Source organism: Crocodylus porosus, unplaced genomic scaffold (assembly GCF_001723895.1).
Source record: "Crocodylus porosus isolate Cpor-Errol unplaced genomic scaffold, CroPor_comp1, whole genome shotgun sequence".
In the NCBI taxonomy this organism is placed as follows: Eukaryota; Metazoa; Chordata; order Crocodylia; family Crocodylidae; genus Crocodylus; species Crocodylus porosus.
In genome coordinates this window covers 44,588,729-44,610,371 of record NW_017728943.1, presented here as the reverse complement: position 1 = coordinate 44,610,371, position 21,643 = coordinate 44,588,729, and the positions used below count along the sequence as shown (strand labels likewise).

At 43.2% G+C, this 21,643-nt stretch overlaps 1 long non-coding RNA gene across 1 annotated transcript; it reads left to right on the top strand.

The window, feature by feature from the left end:
- The first annotated feature begins 7,988 nt into the window (after positions 1–7,988).
- LOC109319192 lies at positions 7,989–15,897 on the top strand. Its single transcript, XR_002103402.1, has 3 exons — positions 7,989–8,099; positions 10,294–10,297; positions 15,885–15,897. It is a non-coding gene; the product is annotated as an uncharacterized LOC109319192 (long non-coding RNA).
- Positions 15,898–21,643: the final 5,746 nt, after the last annotated feature.

Here is a 21,643-nt window from a genome sequence, read left to right as displayed (position 1 = left end):
GTTCAGAGCTTTGAGAATAAAACAGGACTTCCAGATGTACCGAGTACTAGATAATTATAATCACTGAAGTGTGTGCATGTGTATGTGTAGTGTATAAAGGCCCATGTAAATGTATGAAAAAGGTGAGGCAAACACATTGCAGTACAGGTGACATATTTGCTTGTACTCTTAACTTCATTGACCTCTAGACAACTTCTATTTTCTCATCTCTCAGATTTGTTTGAATAAAGCAGGTCCTGATAATTAAAGCCCATTGAAAACATAAATCAACCTTCCATTTTCTGCAATAGTTGAACACTCCCTCAGATTTTATACATAGATCTGGCAGTGTCACCCTTGAAAAGGGTTGCTTAAGAGTTTCCATTATAAGAGTTTGTTTTCATTTGCTAAGAACTTTGCTATATTGAAACTCCATGTGGCAGGATGTCTGTGTCAGGCTGAGTTTTTCAGCTACAGCAGTTAACCTTCTGAAAATGAGGTTAGAGGAAAAATACTGTTCTGCTATCTGAAAGTATTCTTACCATCATTAGCACAATTTTTTTCAAGAATGTGTTACCCATGAAACTAAATGACATACCCTTTGACTCCTTTTACCACAGATTACACAACTTTGCTGTTCTGAAACACAACAAAGGAAACACTAATTCAAAAGTAAACATCTATTGAGGACAAATTGTTGCCTCCTCAAAACTCATGCTTATTATTTAGTATACACAAATAACATTCGAAATGCCGAAGAGGGCACAATAGGGAAGGAACATCCATTCCCAAGGAGTTCACAATTCAGGTACGACTGAAATTGAGCAGACAGGCTCCATCACAAGCCCAGGGGAGTTTATGGCTGTGATGTGAAGATGGTATAGCCGATCCAAATAATTAACCAAATCGCAACATACATTTCCTTGGAGGCAGCACTGACAATAAAAACAGAAAATCAGATACTCATCCCTGAGATATTCCCTTGTGCCATAGTACTGCCTGGTTCCCTGAATGCATCAGAATCCCTGGCTGGGGAGGTCTAACTGCTCTCTGGCTCTTTTCCATTATGATGCAAAGGCCATATTGAGAAACAGAGTCTTTCCAGTGTTTCCATAAATAAAACCTTTAGAAAAGAGACCTCACATGTCCTGAAACTGCTACAGCCCCAGGCACATTAAAGGAATCAAGCTGTATTGGTATGTAGTTGCTTTTGTGGGGTCTTGACAGCAGCATATTTGTATCATGCCATAAATGTAGCATGAAGCAGTATTTTCATTAGGTAGGCACTTTGCAACCACATCTGCTTGACATGGCAGAATAAGATTTCCTCCCATGGTTTGTACTTTCAGTACTGGGCAATTCAGAGAAATAGCGAAAAGATGCTTCACAACCATTCATTTCTACATTGCCAGTTTTTGAGTATCCTGTCTTGGGCTCCCTCCAGTCCTCCATCAAGATTTCAAATTTTCTCTGAGGGTGGAAAAGCCGTCATTTAGGGATATTTGGTTTCAAAATGTTGCAGCAGCCTTGAAGGCTTTGTGCTCTCAGCAGCAAAACATGGGAACACGTACTGTCATGGGGGCCAGATCCATGTTAGTGTGAATTGGCCAGTGAAATGAGCTGGAGAAAGATCTACTTCCTTGATTAATGGAAGGCCATATTTGACTTTTCTTCTTGCTCTAACAGTTTCTTTGTGCTTTCCAAATCACTGATGGAAGAGTTTGCCACTCTTCTTCATGCTTTTGTATATTATCTTAATTGCTGTGAGCCAGAATTGAGCTATAGCACGAACTGAATAATGTATGCAGCATGATGACATGAGGCTCAGCTATATCTTTGGGCCTTAACTGAAATAGCCTATATGCTGTTACAGGTCAGTAGCATGCTGTGTTAGTTTTGTGTATGCTTATATATATTTTGTCATTAAACCTATAACAGCATGTTATATGGCTTGTAATGATTCATATGAAGAAAATATTGAGGCAGATTACACAGGTATTAGTGTAATACTCTTTTACTATCTGAGGATTCATTGCTCACAGTTTCTTCCTGTGCTAATCTAAGCAAGTTGTTAGCAGAACTTTTTAGTGTACAATACCACAATAATTCATGCATATCTCCATTGTAAAAATAATATATATTTTTGCCAAAAGTTTACCCTTATCCATACATTAGGAATAATAGCACCTGAACCAAAATTTGGGAGCCCCTGATTCAGATTTATTTCATATACCTTCCATCTTTACATACAATATTCTACTTTCTGCCATGAGATGGCACTGGCTAGCTAACTAAATGCAGTATTTCATCTATTGTAGTTACATGCTTATTCTTATTTCACATTGGAATGCCTACAAAGCACTAGTTTCTGCTTACAGATCTCTGCCACACAGTTCTTTGGAAGTTTCTGTAAAAATAATGAATACTTGTGGACAAATTGTAAGTAAAAATAATTTTATCTATTGAGAGAAATTTGAGGAAATTTTAAATCCTTTAGTAAGGAAACAGTTTTCTATGTGATACCATCAAGCAAAATATTCATGCATGACTTAAAATCAGGGCTGTCCAACTGGTGTCCCACAGGCTTCATGATACCTCTTAGGGGTTAACCGGAGGCTCCTAGGCTCCTGGTCCAGGTGCTGAACAGCCCCTCACCTATCAATTTCCTGCTGCTGTCCAGTTTTAACTACTGCTCATATAGGTGGGGCAGGGCAGGGCCAAGTAGCCTGCAGGGCTGAAGGAGCCCACAGCTAGAGGGCTCAGGAGACCTGGGGACCCCATATGCCACAAAGACACTAGTGCAGTAGAGCAAAGATTGCATCCCACACAGTATAGCAGCGGGGAGAGGCTGTAGAATGAGTGCAAAGGCACGGTACATTAGGGAGCTGCTTCTGATGTGGTACAACAGGAGAGAGCCCACAGCATGACACAGTTTGGTAGGGGCACAGCATACAGTCTGTTTGGCACACAGCCTGGGAGTATGCAGCCTGTGTGGTGTGTAGCTGGAGCACCTGTGGCTCCTAGCCACTCAGAAGTTAGACAGCCCTGATTTAAATGAAAGTACCTAAATTAGTGGGAGTCAAAAAGAGTACTTAGGCTATTCTTTTCAAGTAAAGTTACGTCACTTATAAAATATCCACTAAAACATCATCACAATCTCCCTTTTTTTTTGCATACAACTAGAATTAAAAAAAAAGGATCACAAAGGCCATACGTTTTAAAAATAGGAACCTAAAGTTAAGTTCCTAAGTCCATATTTAGGTACTTAACTGATCTCACTGTGAGCTGCTGAGTGCTTGGAATTCTCAAAAATGAAGCCACTTAGATTCCTAAATATGGCTACAAGACATTACTTTTAGTCCTATTTTGAAAGGCTTGATATACTGTATATTTTTTATTTTGTTGGTTTTATTTTTTACTTTTGCTTTAGGTTGGGCCCATATCTTAATAATCAGCTATTTTCACAGCCACTCAAGTCCCCTCTTAAAGAAGGTACTCTTTCAGTTAATTTTGATCATAATCACAAATTCTGAATTGTAACATTTTTAAAAATACATAATACCAATAGCAACGGATTCAGACAATGACAGACTTGGCATTTTGAGATTATGTGTAAAAATCACCACACTTCACAGGTTGTACAGCTGGGGGTAGCCAGTATTTTCAAGTGTATCTAATCATTCAGGGGGCTGGACTCGATGATCTCCCGAGGTCCCTTCCAGCCCTAATGTCTATGAAATCTATGAAATTTATAGCACCAATTTTGAAGAGCCTGATTTGCTGCTGCTGATAATTTATAATATTGTAGCACCTAAAGTACTCCAACATGGTCAGAATTCCTTTGTGCTGGGCACCATACAAATATACGGTTTGAAGGAAACAGACCTTGTCTGTAAGAACTTGTAATTTAGTTTTAAAAAGAAATCACAATAGAAGATTGTAATAAAGGGATAATAGGGTCTGATTTTCAGAAGGGAAGAAGGCTTCTAAACTCCCACGGATGCTAACTGAAGTTTCATAAAGTACAGAACCTATCCCCCAGTCTGTCTTCTCAATCATGTTTGAAATTCAGGGTACCTCTCAAGTACCCCTCTCAGTGGTCTCTGCCTCCCCTACAGCCACAACTCAGACCACTGGTGACACAAAATCATCAAAACTATAGACACCTACTTAGCTCAAAATAGAAATGACTCACCCACAGTTTGCCTCCCTTGGGCCAGTGTTCTTCTTCAAGCCACAAACAAAAATAGAAAAGGTTCTGGAACATACTGAGTTCCCAATGCATCCATAAGAAGCATCTTCTTCCTGTGGCCCTTTGTGACAGGGGGCAACTCTTGGGACCAGGTCTCAGACCAGCCTGCCCACCTGTCTCTATGAGGCAGTCTGCCCAGTCTCTCCTGCCATGACTTTGTTGTTTCCATAAACTGATGGTATAATGTGAGAAGGTGTCCATTCCCTGCCCTGATGCCAGGGGATGCTTTCTGTGGCTCCAAAACCTTCCCTACACCACAGCCCATGCCTCGCAGATGGCATCACAGTTCTTAGCATCTCCAGCCCCACACTGAGCCCCACAATCCTCCATTGTGGACCCCAGCTGGATCCCTCCAATCAGCAGCCTATTCTGCCCTCATTCTGGGCTGCCTAGCTCCCTGCACTCTTCCCCCTCTCAGTTGCGCCCCCCCAGGATCTTTGGCCACACAGGCCCTGGCCTCACCTCCAAGGCCAGTCAGAACCCCAGGCCCTTGGCCCTTTTGACCCTTCTGGTACTGGCCCCAGCATTGACAAGTTAAGGATTCCTCAAGTCAGGCTTTTGAGCATCTAGCCTACTCTCTCACATGGGTTCACCTTCTCATCCCTACTATGGGGTTACCCACCCGATTGTGGGAGCTAGAGTTCTTAAGGCACCCCAACCCACCTTTCACTGGGGTGATAACTGGCTTGGCATTTCCTTGGGGCTTCCACCAGGCCAACCATCTCTGGCAGGTTGCAGTTTTAGATCATGCCCAGGACCAAGAACCTCCTTGCCATACCCATAAGCTCTTGCCCTTACCTCCTGGTTGTTCCTGCTGCAGCTCAGCTTGGCAATGTTTCTGCCTGGGCTCGTAGCAGCAGACTGCAGCCTTTATATACTAAGTTCTCAAAATAACTACTGCCATCAGACACCTGTTGGATGTCTGACCCAGCTGTAATGTAGCAGGCACCAACAGTGACCTGCCTCACCCTTATAGCCCAACTCTCTGAGACTTGAGCTTATATAGGGTTCTCTGGATTACCTGGCTCTTCTACTTCCACCTTTGAGCCATCAGGGACTGCCTGCACCTGGACTTGGTGGTCATCTTATTTCAGGCTCCTCCACCTGTTACTTAACTCCAGCAGCACAAAAAAAATGTAAGCAAAGGAAAACAAGTACTATGGGGAAGGTAGAAGGTGAGGGAGAGGATCATGGATAACAAAAGAAACAGGCAAAAGAACACTGCAAAGGGAAGGGGAGAACTGGTAGCCCACAAGGGAGCATGGGAGCAAGGGGGGTGGGGAGCACAGGCACTCCTAACCCCCTCTCTCTTGTCTAGTAATGGGGAAGGGGCCCTGTTGCATCTATATAATTTGTGATATTTGGAAGGTTTAGTTTAACTAGACCAAACTTTGGACTAACTTATCCAAAGTCCAAAAATGAGTTTGAGACCAAGCTAGGAGTTGAAGTTTGGTCACATGGCTTGCAGATGTTATATACATATCCAATGCATCATTTCTCTAGTAAGTGAAAATGATGGGAGTTCAAATGACTTGCCTGGGAAAGTACTCAATTTCCCTTTGGTCATGTAAGTAGCAGGTTATTTTAGTAGTCTAAATGGCATTTTTGGCACTTACCCCACATAGGAATTTTGTTTTCTGGATGTATAACCCTCAGAAAGTTGATATTTATATACTCAGCTACCTGACTACAGCTCCCAGAAATGAAGTGACGAGAACCATGCTCCTGTGTTTTAGCCTTAGTAGCTGAGTGGTTAACGGCACTCACCTGGGAAGCTGAATACTCTGGTTTTAAACCCCAACTAACCCAGAGGGACTTTGAACCTGCATCACAGGTTGGACTCTTCTCTAGCATTTCTTCTGAAGCTGAGCCACTGCCTCTTACATGTAATAGTCATTGGAAAAAGATGGAGGGCAGTGGGAAAGTTTCTGCTTCACTGGCAGTAGGGCTCCAAGTTAGAAGCTAGAAGCCAAGCCTCATTCCTTTCCAGTGCAGCATCCATTTTACTGAACAACACACTCTCCAAATTGTTCACTTTCTCCTGGCCCCACATATCTTCCTCTCTTGGCTAGCTGGCTTCCAAAGAAGAACTGGAAAAGAGTCTGAATAATGTCTGACCTGCCTGTGAGATTGTAATTAGAGCACAGTTCTGGGAAGTCAGAGTTGCAAACTGCCTCTGGGTGAGGGGGACCCATAACTTTGGCTTATCTAGCTAAGTATTTCAACCACTCTGCTTTTGGGCCTACAACAGGATGAGCACTGCCTCATCCTTCTCAATCTAATATCCACAAGTCATAGTTTTGGGCTGCCTACCTTTTCAGGGTTTATATGCCAGTATGCATCCACAAGGCACACATGCCCAACCAGTGTGTAGCTGTCTGTGCATGCAGTGCACATGCCCATTCATTTGTCCATGCTGATGGAAAATGAAATTGCTACCTGTGTGTGTTAACACCAAAAATCTGTCACTGGTATTAGGTAACCAAGGGGAAGTAGAATGCCATCCATAATAACCAGCTAGATGATGGAAGGGCCTAAAGTGAAGACAGAGGTCTTTAATGTAGTTGGCCAGTAACTATGTAACCCAGTAATCATTAGAGTCAAAACATCTTGTGCAAAAATAAAAATCTGAAGTGGGAGAAATAGGTTTGTATACATTTAAAAGTTAAAAGCTGGTACAGATATTGCCTTAGATGTGGTGCTCTGCATACTTTCCTAATATATCTAAGCTGGTGTCTTAATCAATAGGATAGTACGGTTTTATTCTCAGGGTTCCCTTAGATTTCTGATGAACAGTGAAGTTAATTACAAGAATAAAATTAAATGGTTTGCATATTTTCTTCATTTCTCTTACATAAGGGAGAAAAATATTTACAGATTTACAGAAGTTTAGGGATGGAAGGGACCTCATGAGATCATCAGGTCCAGCCCCCCGCTCTGGGCAAGAAAGACTCCTTGGGTCAAATAACCCAGGTGCCTGCACCACCCCTGCTGGGAGTCTATTTCAGAGTCTGGTCACATGAACTGTGAAGATGTTTTTCCCCATATCCAGTCTGAAAACTTCTTCTAGATAAACACCAGTCTTTACCCGTGTTCAAAAATGTTAGTTGCCTGATTTAGAAGCCATTTGGAATATGTTTTGTTTTAAGAAAAGGAAACTTAGAGTCAGAGCAATTGTTCCTTTACTCAAGGGTATGGTAATGGAAGACATACCCTCTCTTGTGGCAGCCTTACTACTGGTGCTTTCAGGGGTGCTGTCACTTGTTCCTTTCTTGAAGGGCTTTGTTTTGGAATCAATGCATGAATTAACAACAAAGATGGCAATTAAACAGTATGATAGGACAGACATATACAGTAATGATGATTAATGACATGACTCAGGTGGGTAGTGAGGCATGAGGTAATGACAAGTGATTCTAATGTACCAGAGAAATATAATTAATCTACATTACATCATGCTCAAGGTGTGATTATGAAGAAAGGAATTTCAAAGTAAAAATTATGATTGAAATAAATTTTGTTGAATTGTTATTTCAAAATTATTCCTGCAATAGAAATGTTTCAAATGAATAATTTCACATAATAGAAGGTAACTACCAGTAATTGACTTGATTGAATGCTTTGCTGGTGAGCATCATAACCCAGCTTCTGACATCATAGCCCAGAACTCCTGGCGCTCTGGTGTAGTACCCAAAGACTGAAAGAAGGCCAGTGTGGTGCCTATCTTCAAGAAAGGGAGGAAAGTGGATCTGGCAAACTGTAGGCCCATCAGCCTGACTTCTATCTTGGGGAAGATCTTAGAAAAGTTTATTAAAGAGGCCATCCTTAATGCGCTGGCTGACGCCAACAACCTGAGGGATAGACGGAAGTCAATTGTCATGGTGCCCAGGGACCAGTGGGGTCCCCCAAGGCTCTGTCCTTGGATCCATATTGTTCAACATCTTCATTAATGATGTGGACATTGGAGCCAGAAGTGGATTGCCCGTTTGCTGATGACACCAAACTTTGCGGCAAAGCATCCACACCTGAAGACAGGTGGGTGATCCAGGCTGACCTGTACAGGCTCAGCAGATGGACGGACAAGAACGTGATGGTGTTTAACGCCAAAAAATGCAAGGTTTTCCACCGTGGGAGGAAAAACCTGCAGCACCCTTATAGGCTCAGCAGTGCTACGTTGGATAGCACTACAGAAGAAAGAGACTTGGGGGTCATCACTGACCACAAGATGAACATGAGCCTTCAATGCGATGCTGCAGCTAGTAAAGTAACCAAAATGCTGGCTTGCATCCATAGATGCTTCTCAAGCAAATCCTGGGACGTCATTCTCCCCTTGTACTTGGCCTTGGTGAGGCCGCAGCTGGAGTACTGCATCCAGTTTTGGGCTCCACACTTCAAAAAGGATGTGGAGAAGCTTGAGAGAGTCCAGAGAAGAGCCACGCGCATGATCAGAGGTCAGGAAAACAGACCTTACGACGACAGGCTGAGAGCCATGGGGCTCTTCAGCCTGGAAAAGCCCAGGCTCAGGAGTGATCTGGTGGCCACCTATAAGTTTATCAGGGCTGACCACCAGTATCTGGGGGAACGTTTGTTCACCAGAGCGCCCCAAGGGATGACAAGGTTGAACGGTCATAAACTACTACAAGACCGTTTCAGGCTGGACATAAGGAATAATTTCTTTACTGTCTGAGCCCCCAAGGTCTGGAACAGCCTGCCATCGGAGGTGGTTCAAGCACCTACATTGAACACCTTCAAGAGTAAATTGGATGCTTATCTTGCTGGGATCCTATGACCCCAGCTGACTTCCTGCCCTTCAGGCGGGAGGCTGGACTCAATGATCTTCTGAGGTCCCTTCCAGCCCTAATGTCTATGAAATCTATAAAGTCTATGAAATTTATATTTAATGTTATTGATGTCTTTATTTCAAAAGAGGATAGAGGTCAAATAAATCAATAAATAGTGGGACTGTCTTACTGCTGAGCTGGTCAACATTAGTAGTGGTGGATACCTCTAGTGATAGACCATTCAACAAAGCAAGAGGGTGCTCTGATAGTCTCAGCCATTTCTTCTGAAATACAAGTAATGGTTATTCCTTTTCTATTTATAACAAGGCCAGACAATGAGGAACTGGTCTCTTGCTTTATATAATAGCCTAACAATGGTTAGGACTCTCAAGTAGGAGAGTTGAGTTATCAAAACCCATATCAAATATGCATGCTACAAAAAACTATCACATAGCTGTCATTTCAACATATGGTAAATATATATACAGCATAAGATTTTGGTGGGGGGATATCTTTTATTGGACTAATTTCGTGGTTGAGATAGACTTAGAGAAACTTTTCAATGCAATACATTCTTCTTCAGGTCTGAAGAAGAATAGAGAGATCTGAAGAGTAATGCATTGCATTTAAACACTTGTCTAAATCTGTACCAGCCCTGAAGTTGGTCCAATATAACATATCACCCACAAACATCCTTGCTGCTTGCATATTTCCTGGACTACCATGGTTATAATACCACTCCAACACCGTATAGTATAGGATATTTATATATACATGTGCACACATGACTGCACAAAAATTACATCAAGAGAACTCAAATGATAGGAATTAAAAAAACCATAAATTAAGATTACATATTAATCTTCTTTTTTGCCTGTTTTTGAGCAGCATTCTGAGATGAACTTTAATTTAATAGTAAACATACAACCTCTAAAATACCCTATAATCATATTATTTTCTAAAACCTTAGAGATATATGTACATTTCTTTGTGCATACCAAACTGATGATATGAATATTTTCCATAACTGTATTTGTACAACATAATACTGTTTAAGTGTAATACAGAATTATGGCCAAAGATGTTAATGGCTTATGCTTTGGAGTCACTATGCAAGCACCCAGATTGTCTTTAAGGAGATGTTATATATTAAAGCACTTCACTTTGGGCGCATCTACATGAGATGTTTACTGCTCAGTTGACTATTTAACTATGCAGTAAACAACGCATTGTCGACTGGTCTGCCCCTGTTAGGGCACATGGAACTAATAAATTCCACAGCAGGGTAGTACTTTTATTTATTGCGTTTTTTTTGTGTGCGGTAGCACACATGTAGACGCTGATCTGGTTGGCTGGGGCGCAAGGGTGCTTCAGTGCCAGGGGTGCCTGTCAGCTAGCCCCACACTGAAGCAACCTCGTGCCACAGCCAGCCCCTCCATAGCACATTGAGCCTGGTCAGAGCAGCTTCAGGCTGGCGGTGGAGGGGTAGACCCTGGATCCCCTGCCAGCCTGGGTTGCTGCAACCCAGCTCAATGTGCTGCGGTCCAGGTGCATGCACAGATGCATTCTCGGAAGCTTCCTGGGAGCAATAAACAGTGAAACAATAAGCTCTGAAGTTTACTGATGCCCCCTAATGGCACTTGTAGATGCTCCCTTTGCGTCGGAGTTAATTTTCTCAGTTTTTTCTAATATTTCAAAATAACTGGAAAAAGAAGTGTTGATGTTAAGGCTAAACTTTGGGGCCCAGGTTATTTCAGATGAAGGTCTGTGAGCTAGGAGGTTTCTCAGATGAAAATCTCCCAGGCAGGTGCAGGAAGAGGGGACCTGTGGGATACTCATTTAGATGAGTGAGTGTTCAAGAAACAGGCAGAGGCCCAACACAGCTGTTGCTTAGTGCTTTGGCTGCTGCTTGGGCAAGAAGGACCTGTCTGTGTGCAGTTTGTGACACTAATTTGTCACACTGTATAAGAGATAATGGCATGGTGTGTGTAGGTATAATAAACAAATGCATTATGTTAAGAAAAAGCAATCAGGACTTGTAGTAGGATTGCCTTTTCCTCTAGACCAATACAGCTACAATCTGGGTACCTTATGCTAAGAAAAAACCCTGGCTCTACCTCACTGATTTCAGGTTGAAAGGGGAAGCTGCTCTGAAACTCACCAAGGACCAAAGAAAGAGAACTTTAGCATTTCTTTTCCTGGAAAAAAATTGGGCCATTTTCAATGGACTTCCTCCTGGCCTAGATTATTGTACATCTATTTGGTCATTGCAGTAGGAAGCCAGAGGGCTTCTGTTACTTAAGGGAAGGCAGTGGGCCAAGCTGTAGTAGCAGGAGCTCAGGCTGGCCCTTAATTAAAAAGGGGAAACTCCTGAGCATGGCTGCGTGAGCTACATGACAAAAAGGGAGCTGGGCTCTAAGGCATATAAGCCCCGGGCCTGAGCTGGAGTATGCAGTTAGAGTCTGCATGCTACAGGGAGTGGAGCTTCCTTAGGGAAGCTGACTTTAGGGTGCAGGATAGTCAAGCTACCTAGGAGAGGGAGTGACCCCAGTACAGGGAAGTATAATTTGGGGGTAGGGTATTGATCCAGAGCAGGGAAGGGCTTTGTGGAAGCAGTTTATGGATATTTATTTTCTGTTGATGCTTATGTTTGTTTAGCACAGGAGGACTGGATTTTGGATATGGGGGAGGTGTGGACCCCATGGAGGGGTGCCTGGTAGGGCACTTGGTATCAAGCTGTCTAGCTTCGGTCAGGGACCTGAGGGCTGAAAGAGCAAGCAGCCCAGCTCGGGGTCAAGCACCAGAGGGATGAGGGTGGAAACAGTGAGGACAGCCTGGCTTGGGGTCAGGGACCCTGAGGGCTGGCCCAGAGTGCATGACACAGGAACCCAGAAAAGGCAGGAGTAAGGAGATGGGGTAAGAGAGCAGGAGACAGGGGCTAGGGCAGAAGACCTTGGGCTGGGGCAGGCCTAGCTTGAGGAAAGGGGCTGAAGTCAGGTGGAAACCTCAACAAAGGTTTGAGGCTTGAGGGGATGAGGGTAGAGCCAGGGCCAAGGATCCCCACCCCCTCTCTAAACACTAACTGACATCTGTGACATCTGTGAGGGTATTTCTATGGGGGCAGCTGGAGTCATGATTATTGCCCCTAAAGCACAACTGGGGCTGTCTTAAAGAGGAAATCCACCCTATAGGGTCTGGGGTAGAGAAGTTGAGAGGGTTGTGGAACGCGGGAAGGAATCTAAGATGTGGTTACCTTGGCCTCTGGAGGCAGCCTCCAGAAAGACACAAAGATCAAGTTGTGGCAGGTGAGAATTAGGAGAGAATGGGATACTGGGGAGTGTGGGCAGGTAGGTCTGGTCACTAAGGTCTGTCAGATGCTGGGTGGTTTGCCTAAGCCTTTTGCAGTCAGGATTATACACATATAGCTAGAAAATAATGACCGATCATTTGGTTTGTTAGAGCTGCAGTCTACAACATGAGCTTCTACATTTTTATTTATTTTATATATTTTTTTAATGTATTTATTTAGTCTTTATAAAAGTAGGGGTTACTTGAAATATTCTGAGAGCAAGTGAAAATGAATATTTCATTCCTATCATGTTAGTGAAAGGTTTGTAAAAGGAAATATTTTTCTTAAATAATGTGAAAAGTCATGAAATCAGTCACGTGCCAAGATTATTGCCATGAACCTTATTGAGATTCCACTGTACATTTTATCTAGTTCCTTAGATACTTTATTTAGTTAGTTAAAGAAAGCAGAGCTACTGATTGCTGGGTCTTAATGAAATTAACTTTTGCTTCAAGGACATTTTTATAGGCGTTGTAATTAATTTTCATACATTAAATTAGTGTTAGTTTATATTACACTACTGGACTTTATAAATTCAATTATAACCTGAGATAAGTGTGTATGGATTACTGAAAATTTTGGAAGAGAACTTGAGTAGCAGTTGATTTTTTTCACCCTCGTGATGAGGGTGCTGGGTAGGTAAGTAAGGAAGTAAAATGATGGTGCATACAAATTACTCCATAAATACCTTGTAAGTATTTTGACAGATGAACTTCTCTCTTCTAAATATCTTCCCCCAAAGGCTGATTCAATTAAAATACTTTCTGTAGCTCAAGGGAGATGTGTGCTATATTAGAGGTATTGAACACTCTTTCCCAGCACTCTACAATCTGGGTTGACACAAGGAGGGGACATGGTGATGGAGATAGTCTACACATAATCTCCTCTTTTTTCTCCATAATCATTGACTTTCTGTCTCTGCTCTTTATTTTTATATTTTTATTTTACATTATATTATAATTTTCAGTATTATGTATGCTGAATTTTTGCTGTTGCTTTGTGCACACTGGTACCTTATTTGTGTGTGCATATCACATCATTGTATACAGAAGTGTACATAAATGCATGATATAGATCAGGGCTGCCCAACTGGTACCTCCCTGGACTTCCACTCAGCCATTGCTGCCCCTTGCTCCTGCTGCAGCAGCAGCCAGGATTTTGGGGTTCCTTCATCCCCTGACTTCTACTGCCTGACCCAGTTCCAGGGGGTGGTGCAGGGTGGGGCAGCATGGCACAGTCCATAGTGCTGGGTGAGCCAGAAGCCCAGAGCACCCATGTGTTGTGGTGCTGTGGGGCTTATTGTCTACAGTGGAATGAGGGTTTTACCTCTGGAGGAGAAAAATTAAAATATTTTAATGAACTATATATAATTTTTCTTGTTGGCTATGTTCATTCATTATTTAAAAAAAATGAATGTAACCAATAATACATATGCAAAATAGTTGGGCTTTTTGAGAGTCACTGCTGAAGATTTATGGCAAAAATTCTTTTATGTTATCTAGGGTGTGTACAGAAGTTGTTTTTTTGCCATTTAAAATGCTTTATTGTCGTGACTTAACAGAAGTGCGTGGCTTTATAACACTTAAAAATTAGTCCAGAGCTTTAAATTAACCTTTGTTAAATGAGGTATTAAGTTTGAAGCACTGTATTTTACAGCACTTTAGCAGCCTACAGTGCTTTAACTAACTTCTGTATACTGGTCAAATTTCTGACCAGTGGTGAAGCCCCAGGAGGCTGTGCAACACCCCTTGCCTCCTAGCCTGGAAAGTTCAGGGAGGCTCCTCTCTCCCCACCCCACCAAACATTGCACTTCTGTCATGTTTAAGAGTGCTGTAATTTTACAGTGCTATAAAAAGTGCTGTACATTACAGCACTGTAAAACAGGCACTTCTGCTCACACCTTTAGCTTTTCGCAGAATAGTTAAATAATTATATCAGCTAGTTTGTGTTTGCATTACACATAGTTCAGCTATAACTTTGCCTTTGACAGAACATGCTTGTAAACAAGATCTGGTATCTCAACAGGCCTGTGCTAGATAGGCCTGATAGAACTAAGATTGTTCACATGTAATTAGATAAATAAATAAATAAAGAATTTTTGGAGTTTCTAAATTTGCAAAAACATTGTATCACCTTTCTTAAGTCAGAGTCTGAGTATGCTCATTTGTTTCTAGGTTGTTACTACTATGGTATCTTACTAATAAACCTATAGGACTTTATAGATACATGCATAATAGTATGCCAGTTTCAAGATGGGGAAATACTTTCATGTTAAATGATAAAGATGTTTAAGTAATTAGGACTGTACGTGCTTCTTAAACAACTTATGCCCTTGCAAATGTGAGTTACTCAGAGGTTGCTTGCTTTCACTTGTCAGTGAAATTATATATGCATCTATATAAGCTACTGGGTATTTCAAAGTCCTAAGAAATCCAGTTAAGCAATAAATTAACATTCAGTCTTAAGTGACACATGGGAGAAAGGAACTAGTCGCTAGTACTTGTAACTCCTAAATCCAAAATACAGAAAGTTTTTGATAGGTAGCTTAATCTTATATGGGGCAAATGTACACAGAATACAAATCAAACAGAAAACCATTGGCATAAATACAGGAGTAATAAGTTTATTAGGACAAGTTGTTTTGAGTAGTTTTACCATTTGTGTTAAACAAATAGTTTCCTTTTACTCTGGAAACAGTTTCTTCATGTTGTTTGTCTTATTGATGCTGAACACCATGAGGTAGTGCAATTTTTTATTCAGGTCTGAGTTTTCTTTTTTCTTCTTTCATCACTAGAAAAGCTGGTCTATATAGGGATCCAGCAGTTCTTTCAGCACTTCATAGAAGGCATCACCACCAAGAACAGGTGTGGTTAGATAAGCTATGCTGTGTGATAACTTTGAAATCAGATGGTTCCTATGTATTGTACAAGGATGGAGGACAAAGTGTTAGCTCAGTTAATAATTCATAAAATACGTTAACTGTTAGAACTTAAGGTAATGAAGAAAAAATGTTGTTGATAACAAAAAATAATTGCTGGCATGCACCCAAAAGAGGCCTCATTTGTTCACCTCATTTTTTCCTAAAAGGCCTTGTGCACACACCATGAGCATTCCTATAAATATGAATATTTTGCCATTTGCAGGTCTGTTTTTTCTCTCCATTTTTTTTTACTCTGTTGATTTTCAGTAGTGCTTGTTAGAAGAGAGTTGGAGCCTGTTTTCATTTTTGTTTACTTTTTGTGGATTTCTTTGGCCTTGGGAAGACCCAGGCATCCTGCAGAGTTTTCATCATCCAGGAAATAAAACACCATCAAAGAAACAAATCTCACATTCCTTGGCTCCAGACATACCTCTCTGAGATATCAGCAAGCCTATGACAGATGCAAATGTTGTAATAATTACAAAATTTCAAACTCACGCACACCTCTTCCCAATGTTTGGATTCCCTTTATTTGTTTTCCCCAGTTCTTTCTGCTGTCCTTAGATACAGAAAACCAGAACAGTGATTTTGTTTTCATGTTAGTTTTTTGTGGGGAGCTGCTAGAGGCTGTTGTAGAAATCTTTAATCCTTTATACCAAAGCTGTTCAATTTGCCCCCTGCTCTGGGTTGGATATGACTGCAGGGCTCCTCATGGGCTGGATCTAGCCTGGGTAGCTCTAATGGCAGCAGTGGGAGCTCTGGCTCCCACCTGGAGCATATGGCAGCAGTGGCAACTCCAGCTCCTGCCTAGTGCACATAGAAGTGGTGGTAGTGACAGCAGCTCAAGCTCCAGTTGCATGCTTTGTGCCCTGTGCAGGAGCCAGAGCTGCTGCAGTCACCTTGTGTCTTGTTTCACAGTGGCAGCGCATGGGGTACACAGCAACAGTTCCAGCTCTGGCCTAGGGCATACAGTAGACAAGGGTGGTGGGGCTGCTGGCTGAGGAGGTGGGGCCACTTTAGTGTCTGGGAAGTGGCTGGAAGATGAGTGGGACTGTATCTGCAGCAGGCCATTCCCCTTAGCTACAACTCCCAACTTCTAGTAACCTGCTGGTAGCTCAGCAGGCTGGATAGAGCAGCTCCATGGATCACATCCAGCCTGTGGGCTGTGTGTTTGACACCCCCGATTATATGCTATATGTAGCCTTTCAAATACTGTAAGAGCACTCCCAGGCCAGTTGCAGTCTTAACTCATTTTCTGAGGAACTCTGTGATCATCCCAGATTGATTTTGAATCTGCATCATAAACTTTTCCCTAGCAAACTGGCAACCTGAAATTCACAAGCCAGAGTGGGTATAATACCATGTGCTTCTGCCCGCAACTCTCAATTACAGGGATAGACATACTCAACTGTATCTGTATCGTGAGAATACCCTGCTCATTCTTACAATTTTAATCTCCTCCCCAGTGTCCCTACTCAATTAGAGTCATATCTTAAAACCTTTTAATGCTTGTACCAACTAATGACTACATGGTTGTTGGCTCCAGCTCCACTGCTTTAGGGCAGAATTTCAACCATGTCTATGGTGGCCAATTTATAACATCAAAATGAGCTAGTATCAGTGGAGTTTATATTAGAGAGCCAATGTCTGTACTTCAAGGAAGTCTCCTGAGCTGGTTCAGGGAATTATTCACTGAAGACATTTTAAATCCTTCTGGTATTATAGATCACCTCAGGCATCACTTCGCGTCTCCTGCCTTTTTGGGCTGTGGAGCTGCTCGAGATGATAGGCTAGTTTGGGACAACCTGTAGAGTCTTCAGTGTTAGAGAGGGCCTCTCATAATACAAAATACCCCCACAGTCCACAAATAATTTATTTTTGGGACAGGTTGATAGGTCTGAGCTTCCTGGACAATGTTTCCTGAGAATCTCCCAAATTTATAATCTGCCAGAACATTGGCGATTGATTGAAAATCCCTTTGGTGTTGATGGGTGTTGAGTCTCACCTGGGGAATTTTTGAAAATTCATGGAAATCTGATACATTCCAAAGGAAAACATATTGTTCTTTAGAAAGCTGTTTATGATCTTGGGATAAAAATGACCCTGTCACTGACAGGGATGGTTTAATAATAGCCAGAGAGAAGAGATGGAGGCTTGTAATTCAAAAGGCAAGAAAAGGCAGCTGCAAATAACATTAGGAGGCCACCTTTAACTTAATAAAAGGACAAGTTAGAGCTGCTAGAATGTTGGAATGAGACGACTCTCTTATCATCATATATGCCCTTTAGAGTAGCTTAATTGTCATCACTAAATTCATTGAAGAGTCAGTAATGACATTCCCAATATGCAGGGCCTGGTGGCTGCAGTTGAGTTTGACCAGAGATTTATAATTCTTGACTATGACTTTGAAACACTATTTGCTATTCTAATTCAGTGGAAATAAATTGCAATTCTCTGTTTCTGAGCTCCGAGCAGCATAAGACGTGAATTATTGCAGAGTAAGGAAGCTGCCTGAATCTGAGATTTGAGGCAGACTTACACTGTCAGCAGCAGCTGTGGAAGAGGTCTTTTTCTCAGTCCTTTTTAAATTTCTGGGATGCTGTCAAATGCAGCCTAATTGTGTGGCTAAACCTTATGCGCAAGCTCCTAAAACACAGGCTTTGATCTGGCAAAGCACTTAAGCCAATGCGTAACTTTAAACAGATGAGTAATCCCACTGAAGCTCTTGCTTGTGTTTAAAATACTTTGTTGGGTTGGGGCCATAGTTGGGGATCTACTTAAATTGTGGGGAAACTAAACAATTTTCATGACTTGGTCCTTGTATAAATAGCAATATTTAGTGGATATTTCCTGGATGTGCTCATACACAATATACAAAGTAAATTATATATAGAGCTGTACAAAAAGTTTAGAAATACTAACTTATGCTTACCTTTAAAAACAGCACATTAAGCCTATGCCCCAATGGGGAAGGAGGGACAAGGGGGCGGCCACCATCTTGTGTATAGCTGGAGACAGATTGAGTGGCCCTTGGTGAGGCAACTGCTGCCTTCATGCCATGCTGCCTGGCAGTGCCTCACCCGCACCCCCCCAGTGGGCTGCAAGGCTGGGCCACAGTGGCAGTGAAGACTGCTGGCTCCCACTGGGGAGCCAGCATTATATTTTTAATTCAGTTTTTATTTTACATTGATTTTTGCAGACAATCCCAGAATTCATGTTTTCCACTAAATTGTGAATTGAGTAGACCCTTAGCCATAGTTAGGCCCATAATTAGTTTTGTGGGTCTTTTTGTTTAAAACATCACTTCAGTACAACATGTAGCAAGATGGGCTCCAGGGGTGGCTGTGACACTGTCTGGTGGCCATGCAATCCTTGCCCTGTTCTGGCTCTAGGATATAACTAAACCTTTAGCTCTCTGGCTGTGTACCAAAAACTCCTACCCGGCCTTGGGTCTTAGTCCACTGCTAGTCCTCAGCCCCTTTGCTTGCTGTCTCCAGGCATAGCATGCTCACAGTCTCTCTCTCAGCAACAGGCATCCCACTGCAGAGCTCTTTCCTCTTCAGCATCCAGGGCCAGACTGACTGCCTGGCTCTGCTCTTGACTTCTCTCTCCCAGACCCTGCCCCTTTCTGGAGCTGGCCTGCCTGGTGCTTCCATCCGCGACTGCAGTGCCCCCTGGGACCACTCGAGCCGGGTGCCTGAGGGCGGGTGCCACCTGTGGGGCCCGCTGCTGCTGTGGAGGGAAGCACCAGCCCCTCTCCCCTCCCCCCCCAGCCCAGGGACTACTCTGCTCACTGGCAGCTTGCCCTCTACTCTCCTACATCAGAGAGGTAGGTAAGTTGGGTGTGTGCATGACACAGGCGTTTAATTGGCCCTAAATTGAAGCAGTGTTTTTAAAAACCCACCACTTCAACTTAGGGCCCCCATTTCATCTATACATGCCCATAGTCCCTACTTCCCTGGGGCCATCTCTCCTGCTGTTTCTCCCTTGCAGTCTTCCCCCACTTGGGGCTCTCTTCTCCCTTAAATTAACAGAGAGCCTGAGGTGCTGTTACAAAAAGAGCATGGAAATAAAATATTTTGCTCACACATACATTAGTCCATTTCACTTAGAAGAACTACAAAATGTCTTACAAGCAATGATCCAAATTGTGGCTGTGCTGTTTAGTGCATTGCTAATGGATGTCAAGATTATTATATAGAATTGCTTACTTCATTAAAAAGTTGCCCATTAAAACTAAGCGCTTGAAATTTTACAAAGATTGTTTTATTATAGTTGTTAAAGTTCCTACCATAGTAGTTGCATAGTTTTTTAGTAGCTAGGGTCAGGAGGGACCTGAACAGATCATCTAGCCTGACCCCCTGCCACAGGCAGGAATGAATGCTGGGTTCACAAGACCCCAGACAGGTGATCATCCAACCTCCTCTTGAATTTGCTCCCTGGGAAGTTGGTTCCAGATTTTGGCCACACTAACTGTAAAAAATTGCCTTTTGATCTCTAACCTAAGCCTATTCTCCATCAGCTTATTACTGTTGTTCCTTGTCACCCCAGGTGGTGCTGGGGAGAAAAGGGCTCTACCTATTTGCTGTTGATCTCCCCTGATCAGTTTGTAGGCAGGCACCAGGTCCCCCCTCAGCCTCCTCTTTTGCTGAGGCTGAACAGGTTCAGGTCCCTCAGGGCCTGTCCTGTTGCCCTCTCACCAAGCAGGTGGCCCTCCTCTGAACCCCCTCCAGGCTGGCCACATCCCTTTTGAAATGCGGCACCCAGTACTGAATGCAGTACTCCAATTGCAGCCTGACCAAAGTCACATAGAGGGGGAGTATCACCTTTCTGGACCGGCTTGAGATGCACCTTTGGATTCATGACAAGGTATGGCTGGCCTTGCTGGCTGGATCTGGCATTGGTGGCTCATGTTCATCTTGGAGTCAATAATGACTCCAAGATCCCGTTCCACCTCTGTGCTTTCAAGGAGGGAGGGAATTTCCTAGCCTGTATGTATGCTGTGGATTCCTTCTCCCAACGTGCAGCACCCTGCATTTATCTATGTTGTACCCCATCCTATTCTCATCTGCCCACTTTTCTAGTCTGTCTAAATCTATTTGCAGCCTCTCTCTCCCTTCAAGTGTGTCCACCTTGCCCTACACCTTAGTGTCATCAGCAAACTTGGACAGTGTGCTTTATACCCCCTTGTCCAAGCTGCTGCTGAAGATGTTAAACAGTGCAAAAAATTAAGTGTAATCAGTTAAAAATAAACTTTATAAAGGTTAGGCATTTATTTAAGATGGTCAATGGCATTCCTACTAAGAATCATAGAAGTAGGGTCGAAAGGGACCTTGTAGATCTTCAAGTCCGACCCCCTGCCTGGGCAGGAGAAAAAACTGGGCTCAAATGATCAAGTGATCCTCTTAAAGACCCCCAGGGTAGAAGCCAGCACCACTTCCCTTGGAAGTTGGTTCCAGATCCTAGCCGCCCTAACTGTGAAAAGTAGTTCTTACAGATGTCTAATCTAAACCTCCTCTCCAACAACTTGTGGCCATTATTCCTTTTTATGTCAGGGGGTGCTACGGGAAACAAGGTCTCTCCCAAACACTTCTGGTCCCCGCTAGTGAGTTTATAGGCAGTCACCAGGTCCCCCCTCAGCCTTCTCTTGTGAAGGCTGAACAGGTTCAGGTCCCGCAGTCTCTCATTGTAGGGTCTGCCCTGTTCTCCCCGGATCATTCAGGTGGCCCTGCTCTGGACTCTCTCAATGTTGTCCACATCCCTCCTGAAGTGGGGCGCACAGAACTGGACACAGTACTCCAGCTGTGGCCTGACCAGCGTCGCATAGAGGGGGAAGATCACCTCCTTGGCCCTACTTGAGATGCACCTGTGGATGCACGGCAAGGTCCGGTTAGCCCTGCCAACCGTGACCTCGCATTGTCGGCCCATGTTCATCTTGGAGTCAGTAATGACTCCAAGATCCCTTTCTGCTTCCGTGCTTTCAAGAAGGGCGCTTCCCATCTTATAAGTGTGCTGCTGGTTACTGCTGCCCAAGTGCAGCACCCTGCACTTGTCAGTATTGAAGCGCATCCTGTTTTTGCTAGCCCACCCCTGTAACCTATCTAGGTCTTCCTGCAGTCTTTCCCTCCCTACTAGTGTGCTCACCTCAACCCAAATTTTGGTATCATCAGAAAATTTAAACAGGTTGCTTTTCACTCCATCGTCCAAATCGCTGTTAAAGAGATTGAACAGCGTGGGCCCAAGAACCGAGCCCTGGGGGGACTCCACTGCCCACTTCCCCCCAGGTTGAATATGACCCATCCACCACCACCCTCTGAGTGCGACCCTTCAGCCAATCTGCAATCCATCTGACTGTGTAGGCA